General features: G+C 43.4%; 1 long non-coding RNA gene across 1 annotated transcript; it reads right to left on the bottom strand.

Annotated features, from left to right (window-relative positions):
* Positions 1-8,271: 8,271 nt before the first annotated feature.
* LOC118964903 lies at positions 8,272-8,963 on the bottom strand. Its single transcript, XR_005052148.1, has 2 exons — positions 8,729-8,963; positions 8,272-8,312 (listed from the first exon to the last, which is right to left on the bottom strand). It is a non-coding gene; the product is annotated as an uncharacterized LOC118964903 (long non-coding RNA).
* Positions 8,964-12,444: the final 3,481 nt, after the last annotated feature.

Below are 12,444 nucleotides of genomic sequence, written 5' to 3'. Positions count from 1 at the left end.
ATTATTTTGGGAAGAAGAGTGTTTAGTCTTTTGGCGAGCAATTTGGTAATTATTTTATAGTCGAAATCCAACAAGCTTATGGGCTGGAAGGACGAGCAGGATAGGGGGTCCTTGTCCTTTTTTAGCAACACTGTAATGCGAGCTGTGTGCATTGAGTCTGGGAGAACTCCGTTTTTGCAAAAATCCTCCAGCATTGGCATGAAGATAGGGCTGAGCTGGGGCCAAAAAGCTTTGTAGAACTCTCTGGGGAATCCATCTGGGCCTGGGGACTTATTAGGTGGCATGGAGGTAATTGCCTCCAGGATCTCCTCAGGAGTGAAGGGGGAGTTGAGATCTTCCTGGTCGGTCTCTGATAGTTTAGGTAGCGAGATTCCCTCTAGGAAAGAGTGGAGTTCTGCCTCTGTGTGTTTTCTCTCAGAGGTATATAGTTTGCAGTAAAAATCATGAAAAGTTAAATTGATCTTTTTTGGGTCATATGTGACCTCGTCCTCTGCTGTTCGGATAGCCATGATTGTACTGCTCCTTTTTTAATTGGTAAGCAAGTAATCTACTGGGCCTATTGCTATACTCATGGTATTTCTGTTTAGTAAAGAAAACTTTTTTTTTTATCTCCCGAGTGTAGTCCAAATTCAGTTTGGCTTTGGCTGCTTTAAGATGACTCCAGGAGGTGCTGTCTAGGGATTGTTTATGTATTTTTTCACAGCATTCCAGCTCCCTCTCAAGATCTAGCCTGTGTGCTTCCATTGCTTTTTTCTTAGAGGAAGCCTATGCAATTAGATGGCCTCTTAGTGTGGCTTTAGCAGCGTCCCACATTGTGGCCGGAGAAACAGGAGAGTCTTTATTGTCTTGTGTGTAGTTGTCTATCCATGTAGTTACCAATGTATGGAACTCGTCATTTGATAGCATAGCATTTCCAGCTCTTTGACCTCGGGATGTTTTTGCAGAGGTCAAAGCAGAGGTGGACAAAGGCGTGATCTGAAAGTGCTATGGGTCCGATTGTACATGTGGCTGAATTTATGAAACTCTTTGGGATAAAAATGTAATCTATACGGGAGTAGGTGTTATGGACATTACAGTAGTATGTATAGTCCATAGATGAGCTATTATTCTCTCTCCAGATATCTATCAGTCCCATCTCTTTAGTAAGAGAGTTCAACATCTTTGCAGATCTAGGATTTGTGGTGGGGACTTGAGATGATTTGTCTAGGGTTGGGTTAAGGGTACAATTAAAATCTCCAGCCACCACGCCAAAGGAGACATAATGCTCATTGAACAGGGTTATGATTTTTGACATGAAGGCAGGAGTATCTGTGTTAGGGGCGTATATGTTTAATATAGTAATTGGTTGACCATATAGTGACCCAGTTATCAAAATAAATCTCCCCTCCGGATCAGATATGTTTTTGTCAATTATGAATGGAACATTTTTATGGATAAGTATGGCTGTGCCTCTACTGTTTGATTTGAAAGATGAGAAATACACCTGTCCCACCCAAGCTCTGCGGAGTTTGGCATGTTCAGCATCACAGAGGTGTGTCTCTTGTAATAGCGCAATGTCTGCTTTTTCCTTTTTTAGAGCACATAGTATCTTTTTTCGTTTTATTGCATGCCCTAGACCATGGCAGTTCCATGTCAATAGATTTAAGGTACTAGTCATCGTCATCGAGCAGTAATCGAACTTTAGTGCAAGTCATCTCTGGGTAAAAGTGGATAGTAATTACAGCTGCGTTCACATAAAAGGAAAATAAATGGTGTACATAAAATAATAATCTCTGAACACCCCAGCCGAGTTCCCAAACAACTCGACACATCCCGTTGGATCTATTACCCCCCCGCTCAGTCTCAATTCTGTGTTCCGAATAAAACAAAAACCGGGAACAGTTAGCAACGCACAACGTCTCCCTCTCCCCACCAAAGAAATGCCTCATCCTCTCCACCCCGCATTGAGTAAATAACACAGTTGCCCTCGTCCAGACCACAGTAAAAGAGGGGAGAAAAATAAAAATCAATAGCCCAGCCTACATATACCTCCCCCAAGGGACATAGGGAACCCCAGGTAATAATAGCAACAACAACAAAAAACAGGGAAATAAAAGTAGGCTGAAACATTAGTAGGCCTAAGTTAGGCTATACAGCCCACCCCTCTCAGTTAAAGGACAATAAATATAAATTGGACGGCTATAATGACATTTAGGGGGTGGATCTCTGGATATCGGCTATATGTCGTCTTACCTCCTTTAGTAATGGCATTAATCGCATTTAGTCATTGGTCTGTTTCTCATTGGCCAGGATTGTCTTTCAGAAAACGTTTTGCCTCTTCGGGAGTTTTGAAGTGTCGCAAGGCTCCTTGGTGAAGAATCCTGAGCTCGTTTGGGTATTTGAATCCCCTGAAGATGCCTCGGTCAATGGAGTAATTCTTCACTTCGTCAAATTCTTGGCGCTTTCGGCGTATTCCAGCTGACAGGTCCTGGTGTAAAGCGAGTTTGGTGTTTCCCACTGTGATGGTGTTGTTTTTCGCCGCCTGTAGGACTCGTTCCTTGTCGGTGAATCTCAGGAAACGTATGGTGATTGGGCGCACTGGTTGTCTGGCTGCTGGTGGGGGCCTCAGTGCTCGGTGAGCTCTCTCGAGTTCTATGGGCCTGTCGGTGGGCAGGTGGAGCCACTCGGGAAGTTTGTCTTGCAGGTAGCGGATCAGTGGCATGTTTCCCTCTTCTTTTTCGCCCAGATTGAATAGAACACAATTATTCCTTCGCCCCCTGTTTTCCAGGTCCTCTGTTTTCTCTTCCAGATGCTCGATTTTCTTTTTAGCATATGCTATTGTTTCCATGGCATCTGTCAATAAGTTTTCCATGGATAGGATTCGCCCCTCTGCCTCGTCCAGGCGCCCCGCGTTTATGGTTATCTTGTTGTTGATGTCAGGCAAAGCGTTTTCCAGGATTGTCACCTTGCCCCCTATCGCACTGAGCTGAGAGTTAATGGCATCTAATTTGGTGTTTAGTTCTGTACGTTGGGATCTCAACTCAGAAAGGATGTCTTCGACAGAGTGCGAGGTTGGCATTCGTTGTGCCTCGTGGGGGAGCGGGTTCTCTTGCTCCTGGCTAATGGCGCTAGTTTTTTCTGAAGCTAGCTTCTTCTTGGAGGCTTTTTCCGTCGCTAATACTCGAGTCCGGGTAAAAATGTCACATGTAGTGTCGCCTTTTGTAGCCGCCATGACTTTTTCTTACTAAAGCTAAATGAGTGTGAACTTGGAGTGGAGGTAAGATTAGGAATTGGAAACTACTTGTGCGGAGCTCTTAGTTCATGCGGCCATCTCGTTCAAGGGTCACGTGATCCCGCGTGATCCCCCCCAGTGGCAAAATTTCTGGCCAGAACTTAAAACTACAAGGTGTGCATTCCAAGTTAATCATTTATGATAAGTATGGGTCAGGTCTTGCAATTATTACGTTGAAATATTGCTGTGAACATACCTCTTAGGCGAACAGCATGGTGATGAGGTTCTGCGAGTGGATTTTTGGCGGCATCCTGCACTGCCATTCCTCCTCCTCTCCTTAGTCCAGTAGTTCATCTCACTGATCAGCAGCCTTTTCTCTCTCTCATCCAGACTGCCTAAGAAATCCTCAGACCCTGTCAGAGAGCACTGGGATTCTGGGGAGGTTGCCCCACTCCTCAGGTTCACCCCCATGATACGAGCTAGCGCTGGTAGGAGAATGCGGAGGGCTGTCTGGGTCACGACTTTAACAATCTTCAGACACAGCATGGAGAGCTGCTCGAATGTGAGCTATGGCCAACAAACAGAGTAATGTTTTTGTCAATCAAGTAATTCCGTGACACCATTCCCTATATAGCGCACAACTTTTGACCAGAACCTTATGTGGAGAGACTTACGTTAATTTTCATGCCATGCTGAATCACTCTCCATTGGCTAGAGAAAAGAAAAGAAAGGAAACATATTTTACCTGCACACTGGTGTTGAGTTAGTGGAGTCACTAGATAGCCATGTTAGGGAAAATAAAAGTGTATTTAATTAAGCAATTAGCAAGTACATGAGACATTTTGATCTTGATTTACAGGAAGAGTTAGAGGTGTGGTTACAGTAATGTCAAATCAAATCCAATTTTATTTGTCACATACACATGGTTAGCAGATGTTAATGCGAGTGTAGCGAAATGCTTGTGCTTCTAGTTCCGACAATGCAGTAATAACCAACGAGTAATCTAGCTAACAATTCCAAAACTACTACCTTAGGGTTAGGTGTAATGTTTGAAATCCCATTTGTGGTTAGAAGGTGCACTATGACTATAAATTCAGAGCTGTATGTGACGTTGGAAAAAGACATGGGACTTGCTCATCAGTTAGACTCCTCAGGAAGGAGAGGAGGATTGGGGCACAGCATGTCCCAATCTTGAGAGACGGCATTAGAGTCCTCTGAGCCTCCTTCTCCTGCTGCTCAATGATAGATCCCCTTTCCCGGAAACCACACCTGGGTGTCTGAGAAGACTCTGGGAAACCGCAAAGAGAAATCTGAACTTGATCCCTAATTTCCTTCACCTTTAGGGATTTGATTGCACTGGACAGGTAAAAGCACATCTCTCTGCGGGCCTCCACTATATTGCTTTCACCTATATAGATACTATCTTCTCAGATTAGTGCTGATGAATTTGAACACAACCTGCACCCAACATGAAGTAATCTCGGACCTGCACCAATGCTGCTGTCCTCCTCCACGGAAGTCTTCTTGGCACAGCCACTGGACTTACGTTTAGCCTACATGACAACAGATTATAGGTCTAATAGCAGATCTAAGGTCAGTGTAGCGTCTCCTCCTAATGCTTTAAGGCTAGGATTTAGTGATAGTAAACTAATCCTAGATCTGTGCCTAAGTAGGCAGAGCATGTGTAAAGGACAGCATATTTCTTACCTTGCCTCCTGTCCTGTTCTTGTTGGTCTCATGTGTGTCTGTTTCATCCTTCATGTTCTCCACGACTTTATTTTGGTCATCCGGGGGATCCTCCCATTTCACGCTCTGGTGGATAAATAAGAGGTCAATATCAGTCCTAGGTTGTGACTTTATGAAAAAACTTATTCACTCCTATTTCAAACAAAACGGCAATAGTGGTCAGATTTCAGTCCATGGATCAAACCAGTGAGACCTATTGCTGTGTTAGTGACCTACTATATTGTTAGTAATTTCTCCTCTAAACTCAAAATAGGCAAATGAACCATACATTGCTGTCATCTGACATGATGTGTAGCTTATTGTTGTAGGCTGTTTACAGGAAATACTAATACCTCCTTTGAAAAAACGTCAGTGACCCATCGGCAGACAACTGAAGTGAATATGAACGTCCTTGAATTATGCCAAAGCATTGTTGAATACTCGATTCCGATTGGCTGAAGGCAGAGCATTCTTCAAAGATGTCATACACACATGATGTCACAATTAGGCCTAAGTCTAATATCTATATGAATTCTCAATGTCATTAGAAAACAAATAAAAGCTTGTCAAAGTTCTGCCAAACGAAAATATGTCTAAGTGCACGTTTTTGCATTTAATTTATGCATCGTCATTCATCACCATATACAAAAACGTAACTCGCTGCCATCCATTAGCTATAATTCTGAGGTTGCAAAGCTGTAAAACTAGGACGTGCAATAAATTATAACCACTTGCAGAATAATTTCAAATCAGATGTTCAAGGGGGCTTGAACTATTTCAGCACTGTGGAGCTGTCCGCTGCATAGAGCTGACACGTTTCTTGGCATCAGGGGACCGTCCCATCTCCCCTCTGGGCAGCACCTGAGACCGCGGCATGGTGCTGAAATGGAGCAGGGCTCAGTTCTATGGATATCTCATGCGGATTTTCCTGCTAGCCTATGTATAACGACACTTTAATTACATATAATATCATCTAAAACCTTCAGAGAGATCCCTTAAAACTGTAGTATAAATTCTTCACGGCTGTTATGGTAGCGAGGTTAATTTAGCGAGACATGGACAAATCCAACACATAGCATTTCTACTGAGTCCTGCTTAGAGGTGGCTGACCGTTATGTTGCTAGTTGTAATGACGCTTTTAAAACAAGAATAGTTATTTTTAATTGCTCTGGGAGCTAATTATTGCAGAGCCCAGCTACACATCCTGCTCGCTGGGCTCATTATGGACAGCCAATGAGCAGTTCAGGTGAAAAGTCATCCAGATCTGATCCCTAGAACATACATGATACTAGGATCCTGTAGCAATCTGCCGGCCTGCACAATCATCCATGGCATGAATGCTACACGCGCAATATGGTATGCTAACATCCCACAACAATTCCCCAATTGGAATTACTTGCCTAAACTTCCAATCATACTTATTTTCTAATATCAACCATAGTTTCTGCACTTAAGGCAGACTTGCCATTAGAACAAGATGGAATTAGGACAACTGTAAAGCTCATTAAACGTAGGCTAAAATGAACCTTACCTGGCTGTCGTCAGCCATTATGTGTAGCCTGTTAATTAAGGCTCTGCGCCTCTGATACTGCAGCTGTTCTGTAACTGTTAAACTCGTCTAGTCGTATCCGTTGAAAACTGGTTAGTGAACCGTCCTCAAACACAATGAACTGATGTCAATATGGACATGAACCTTCACATAAAGATATCAAATACATGACGTCAGATATGCCTAGAGGTATTGTTGACTTGATCAGAATACATATCACAGTGTCTGTCACAGTACGTGCTGTTGACAGCCTACCCCGAAATCAAACAGGAACATGGATTATGTGAAATCTGTTGTTAATGTATCGGGAATGTTTTTACAATTGTATAACTGCCTTCATTTTACTGGACCCCATGAAGAGTAGCTGCTGCAGCTAAAGGGGATCCACAATAAATACAAATACAAACCCAATGCACTATGCACATGTATCAACTTGTTTTGACATATCACATGGGATATGACAGTTCCTGATTCTGAGATACTGTAAATCAACAGACCTTGAGAGGAGATAAAACATCATCTGTTGATCTATTTCACAGGTTTCTGGTGGTTTCTAAGCATTCTACATGTGTTGGGAAAGGAGGGTGGGATCTGTCCAGAGCATCTAATTACATCAAGTCTTGCTGTTACAGTATAACTTTAGACCGTCCCCTCGCCCATACCCGGGCGCGAACCAGGGACCCTCTGCACACATCAACAACAGTCACCCTCGAAGCATCGTTACCCATCGCTCCACAAAAGCCCTCTGCACACAGCAACAACAGTCACCCACGAAGCGTCGTGACCCATCACTCCACAAAAGTCGCGGCCCTTGCAGAGCAAGGGGAACCACTACTTCAAGGTCTCAGAGCAAGTGACGTCACCGATTGAAACACTATTTAGCGCGAACCACCGCTAACTAAGCTAGCGTTTCACATCCGTTACATTGCCATGCATGTGATATGAGATAATGTTATGCACCACGTAAATATACATTGCCTAAGGCTGCATCAAACAACAACATTGACGAATATGCTGATTCTGTGAGCGAGTTCATTAGAACGTACGTTGAAGATATCGTTCCCATAGCAACGATTAAAACATTCCCAAACCAGAAACCGTGGATTGATGGCAGCATTCGCGTGAAACTGAAAGCGCGAACCACTGCTTTTAGTCAGGGCTAGGTGACCGGAAACATGACCGAATACAAACAGTGTAGCTATTCCCTCCGCAACGCAATCAAACAAGCAAAGCGTCAGTATAAAGACAAAGTAGAATCGCAATTCAACGGCTCAGACACAAGAGGTATGTGGCAGGGTCTACAGTCAATCACGGATTACAAAAAGAAAACCGGCCCAGTCACGGACCAGGATGTCTTGCTCCCAGGCAGACTAAATAACTTTTTTGCCCGCTTTGAGGACAATAAAGTACCACTGACACGGCCCGCAACCAAAACATGCGGACTCTCCTTCACTGCAGCCGAGGTGAGTAAAACATTTAAACGTGTTAACCCTCGCAAGGCTGCAGGCCCAGACTGCATCCCCAGCCGCGCCCTCAGAGCATGCGCAGACCAGCTGGCTGGTGTGTTTACGGACATATTCAATCAATCCATATCCCAGTCTGCTGTTCCCACATGCTTCAAGAGGGCCACCATTGTTCCTGTTCCCAAGAAAGCTAAGGTAACTGAGCTAAACGACTACCGCCCCGTAGCACTCACTTCCGTTATTCTGCCCTTGAGTTGCGTTCCCATGCAAAACTAGACAGATAGCTAACAACTAAGTCTTCAATAAAACTCCCAAGGCGTGACTTTTCTTGAATGAATATATTGAAAACGTTTATGTTGTGAAACTGCAAAATACAGAAAAGAATATACTTTAGTATTCAATTCACACCGAAACACTGTAGCTGTACATTATACATTTGAAGTTGCATAAATACAAAGCACGCGCTAAGGTACCATGCATCTGGCATGATGCCAAACCATATAGCTATTTGTTACTCATATGGTAATTGGCTCCTTTCATTACTCTAATGTACAACCATTTATGTAGAATAACAAAGCACATTACACTAGGAACAGTAACAAAACTACAGTATTGTATATTTTACAATTCGTTTGCATGACGCACGAGCAAAGTAATACAGCTAACGACATACATGAAAGGCATTGCAATTTGTGAGTAAATGCAACCAACATTGATATGTAAGCAACTCTATCAATAACAAGATTATAATCATTAGCTAAACGCTTGAATTGAACTTACAAACAAATATTTTCCAAGGCTGAAGCGTGACAAGAAATAACTACATTGAAAGACCTGCACCGTAGCGTTGTTTGTAGCTGCTTCTATGCGTGCAGAACAAATTCTCTCCTTCCTGTTTGCGTAGTCTTTCTAAGTACCAGAAACATCCACTAGGGGGCAAATAACACCATTGAACACAATGAAAATCCAATTGAACCATTGTAATAAAATAATCTGTTACCTTCTAACAGGATGGCAGCACATCCGTCATCATGAAGTGCTTTGAGAGACTAGTCAAGGACCATATCACCTCCACCCTACCTGACATCCTAGACCCACTCCAATTTGCTTACCGCCCAAATAGGTCCACAGACGATGCAATCTCAACCACACTGCACACTGCCCTAACCCATCTGGACAAGAGGAATATGTGAGAATGCTGTTCATCGACTACAGCTCAGCATTTAACACCATAGTACCCTCCAAACTCGTCATCAAGCTCGAGACCCTGGGTCTCGACCCCGCCCTGTGCAACTGGGTACTGGACTTCCTGACGGGCCGTCCCCAGGTGGTGAGGGTAGATAACAACATCTCCACCCTGCTGATCCTCAACACTGGGGCCCCACAAGGGTGTGTTCTGAGCCCTCTCCTGTACTCCCTGTTCACCCACGACTGCGTGGCCACACACGCCTCCAACTCAATCATCAAGTTTGCTGACGACACAACAGTGGTAGGCTTGATTACCAACAACGACGAGACGGCCTACAGGGAGGAGGTGAGGGCCCTCGGAATGTGGTGTCAGAAAAATAACCTCACACTCAACGTCAACAAAACTAAGGAGATGATTGTGGACTTCAGGAAACAGCAGAGGGAACACCCCCCTATCCACATCGATGGGACAGTAGTGGAGAGGGTAGTAAGTTTTAAGTTCCTCGACGTACACATTACAGACAAACTGAATTGGTCCACCCACACAGACAGCATCGTGAAGAAGGCGCAGCAGCGCCTCTTCAACCTCAGGAGGCTGAAGAAATTCGGCTTGTCACCAAAAGCACTCACAAACTTCTACAGATGCACAATCGAGAGCATCCTGTCGGGCTGTATCACCGCCTGGTACGGCAACTGCTCCGCCCACAACCGTAAGGCTCTCCAGAGGGTAGTGAGGTCTGCACAACGCATCACCGGGGGCAAACTACCTGCCCTCCAGGACACCTACACCACCCGATGTCACAGGAAGGCCATAAAGATCATCAAGGACAACAACCACCCGCGCCACTGCCTGTTCACCCCGCTATCATCCAGAAGGTGAGGTCAGTACAGGTGCATCAAAGCTGGGACCGAGAGACTGAAAAACAGCTTCTATCTCAAGGCCATCAGACTGTTAAACAGCCACCACTAACATTCAGTGGCTGCTGCCAACACACTGATTCAACTCTAGCAACTTTAATAATGGGAATTGATGGGAATTGATGTAAAATATATCACTAGCCACTTTAAACAATGCTACTTAATATAATGTTTATATACCCTACATTATTCATCTCATATGTATACGTATATACTGTACTCTATATCATCTACTGCATCTTTATGTAATACATGTATCACTAGCCACTTAAACTATGCCACTTTGTTTACATACTCATCTCATATGTACAGTGCCTTGCGAAAGTATTCGGCCCCCTTGAACTTTGCGACCTTTTGCCACATTTCAGGCTTCAAACATAAAGATATAAAACTGTATTTTTTTTGTGAAGAATCAACAACAAGTGGGACACAATCATGAAGTGGAACGACATTTATTGGATATTTCAAATTTTTTAACAAATCAAAAACTGAAAAATTGGGCGTGCAAAATTATTCAGCCCCCTTAAGTTAATACTTTGTAGCGCCACCTTTTGCTGCGATTACAGCTGTAAGTCGCTTGGGGTATGTCTCTATCAGTTTTGCACATCGAGAGACTGAAATGTTTTCCCATTCCTCCTTGCAAAACAGCTCGAGCTCAGTGAGGTTGGATGGAGAGCATTTGTGAACAGCAGTTTTCAGTTCTTTCCACAGATTCTCGATTGGATTCAGGTCTGGACTTTGACTTGGCCATTCTAACACCTGGATATGTTTATTTTTGAACCATTCCATTGTAGATTTTGCTTTATGTTTTGCATCATTGTCTTGTTGGAAGACAATCTCCGTCCCAGTCTCAGGTCTTTTGCAGACTCCATCAGGTTTTCTTCCAGAATGGTCCTGTATTTGGCTCCATCCATCTTCCCATCAATTTTAACCATCTTCCCTGTCCCTGCTGAAGAAAAGCAGGCCCAAACCATGATGCTGCCACCACCATGTTTGACAGTGGGGATGGTGTGTTCAGGGTGATGAGCTGTGTTGCTTTTATGCCAAACATAACATTTTGCATTGTTGCCAAAAAGTTCAATTTTGGTTTCATCTGACCAGAGCACCTTCTTCCACATGTTTGGTGTGTCTCCCAGGTGGCTTGTGGCAAACTTTAAACGACACTTTTTATGGATATCTTTAAGAAATGGCTTTCTTCTTGCCACTCTTCCATAAAGGCCAGATTTGTGCAATATACAACTGATTGTTGTCCTATGGACAGAGTCTCCCACCTCAGCTGTAGATCTCTGCAGTACATCCAGAGTGATCATGGGCCTCTTGGCTGCATCTCTGATCAGTCTTCTCCTTGTATGAGCTGAAAGTTTAGGGGGACGGCCAGGTCTTGGTAGATTTGCAGTGGTCTGATACTCCTTCCATTTCAATATTATCGCTTGCACAGTGCTCCTTGGGATGTTTAAAGCTTGGGAAATCTTTTTGTATCCAAATCCGGCTTTAAACTTCTTCACAACAGTATCTCGGACCTGCCTGGTGTGTTCCTTGTTCTTCACTTCTCTCTGCGCTTTTAACGGACCTCTGAGACTATCACAGTGCAGGTGCATTTATACGGAGACTTGATTACACACAGGTGGATTGTATTTATCATCATTAGTCATTTAGGTCAACATTGGATCATTCAGAGATCCTCACTGAACTTCTGGAGAGAGTTTGCTGCACTGAAAGTAAAGGGGCTGAATAATTTTGCACGCCCAATTTTTCAGCTTTTGATTTGTTAAAAAAGTTTGAAATATCCAATAAATGTCGTTCCACTTCATGATTGTGTCCCACTTGTTGTTGATTCTTCACAAAAAAATGCAGTTTATATCTTTATGTTTGAAGCCTGAAATGTGGCAAAAGGTCGCAAAGTTCAAGGGGGCCGAATACTTTTGCAAGGCACTGTATATACTGTACTCGATACCATCTACTGCATCTTGCCTATGCCGCTCTGTACCATCACTCATTCATATATCTGTATGTACATATTCTTTATCCCTTTACACTTGTGTGTATGAGGTAGTAGTTTTGGAATTGTTAGTTAGATTACCCGTTGGTTATTACTGCATTGTCGGAACTAGAAGCACAAGCATTTCGCTACACTCGCATTAACATCTGCTAACCATGTGTATGTGACAAATAGATTTGATTTGATTTGATTTTGATTTATACTCCATGGAGACAGTGCCCAATGTTCATTTTACATGATGGATATATGCTACTCCATTTCATACAATCAATCATCAATCAATCAGTACAATTTATTTATAAAGCCCTTTTTACATCGGTAGATGTCACAAAATGCTTATTCCGACACCCAGCTGAAAACCTCAAATAGCATGCAATGCAGATTTAGAAGC

This window comes from Oncorhynchus mykiss, chromosome 6 (assembly GCF_013265735.2).
Source record: "Oncorhynchus mykiss isolate Arlee chromosome 6, USDA_OmykA_1.1, whole genome shotgun sequence".
In the NCBI taxonomy this organism is placed as follows: domain Eukaryota; kingdom Metazoa; phylum Chordata; class Actinopteri; order Salmoniformes; family Salmonidae; genus Oncorhynchus; species Oncorhynchus mykiss.
This window is presented reverse-complemented; position numbering and strand designations above follow the sequence as displayed.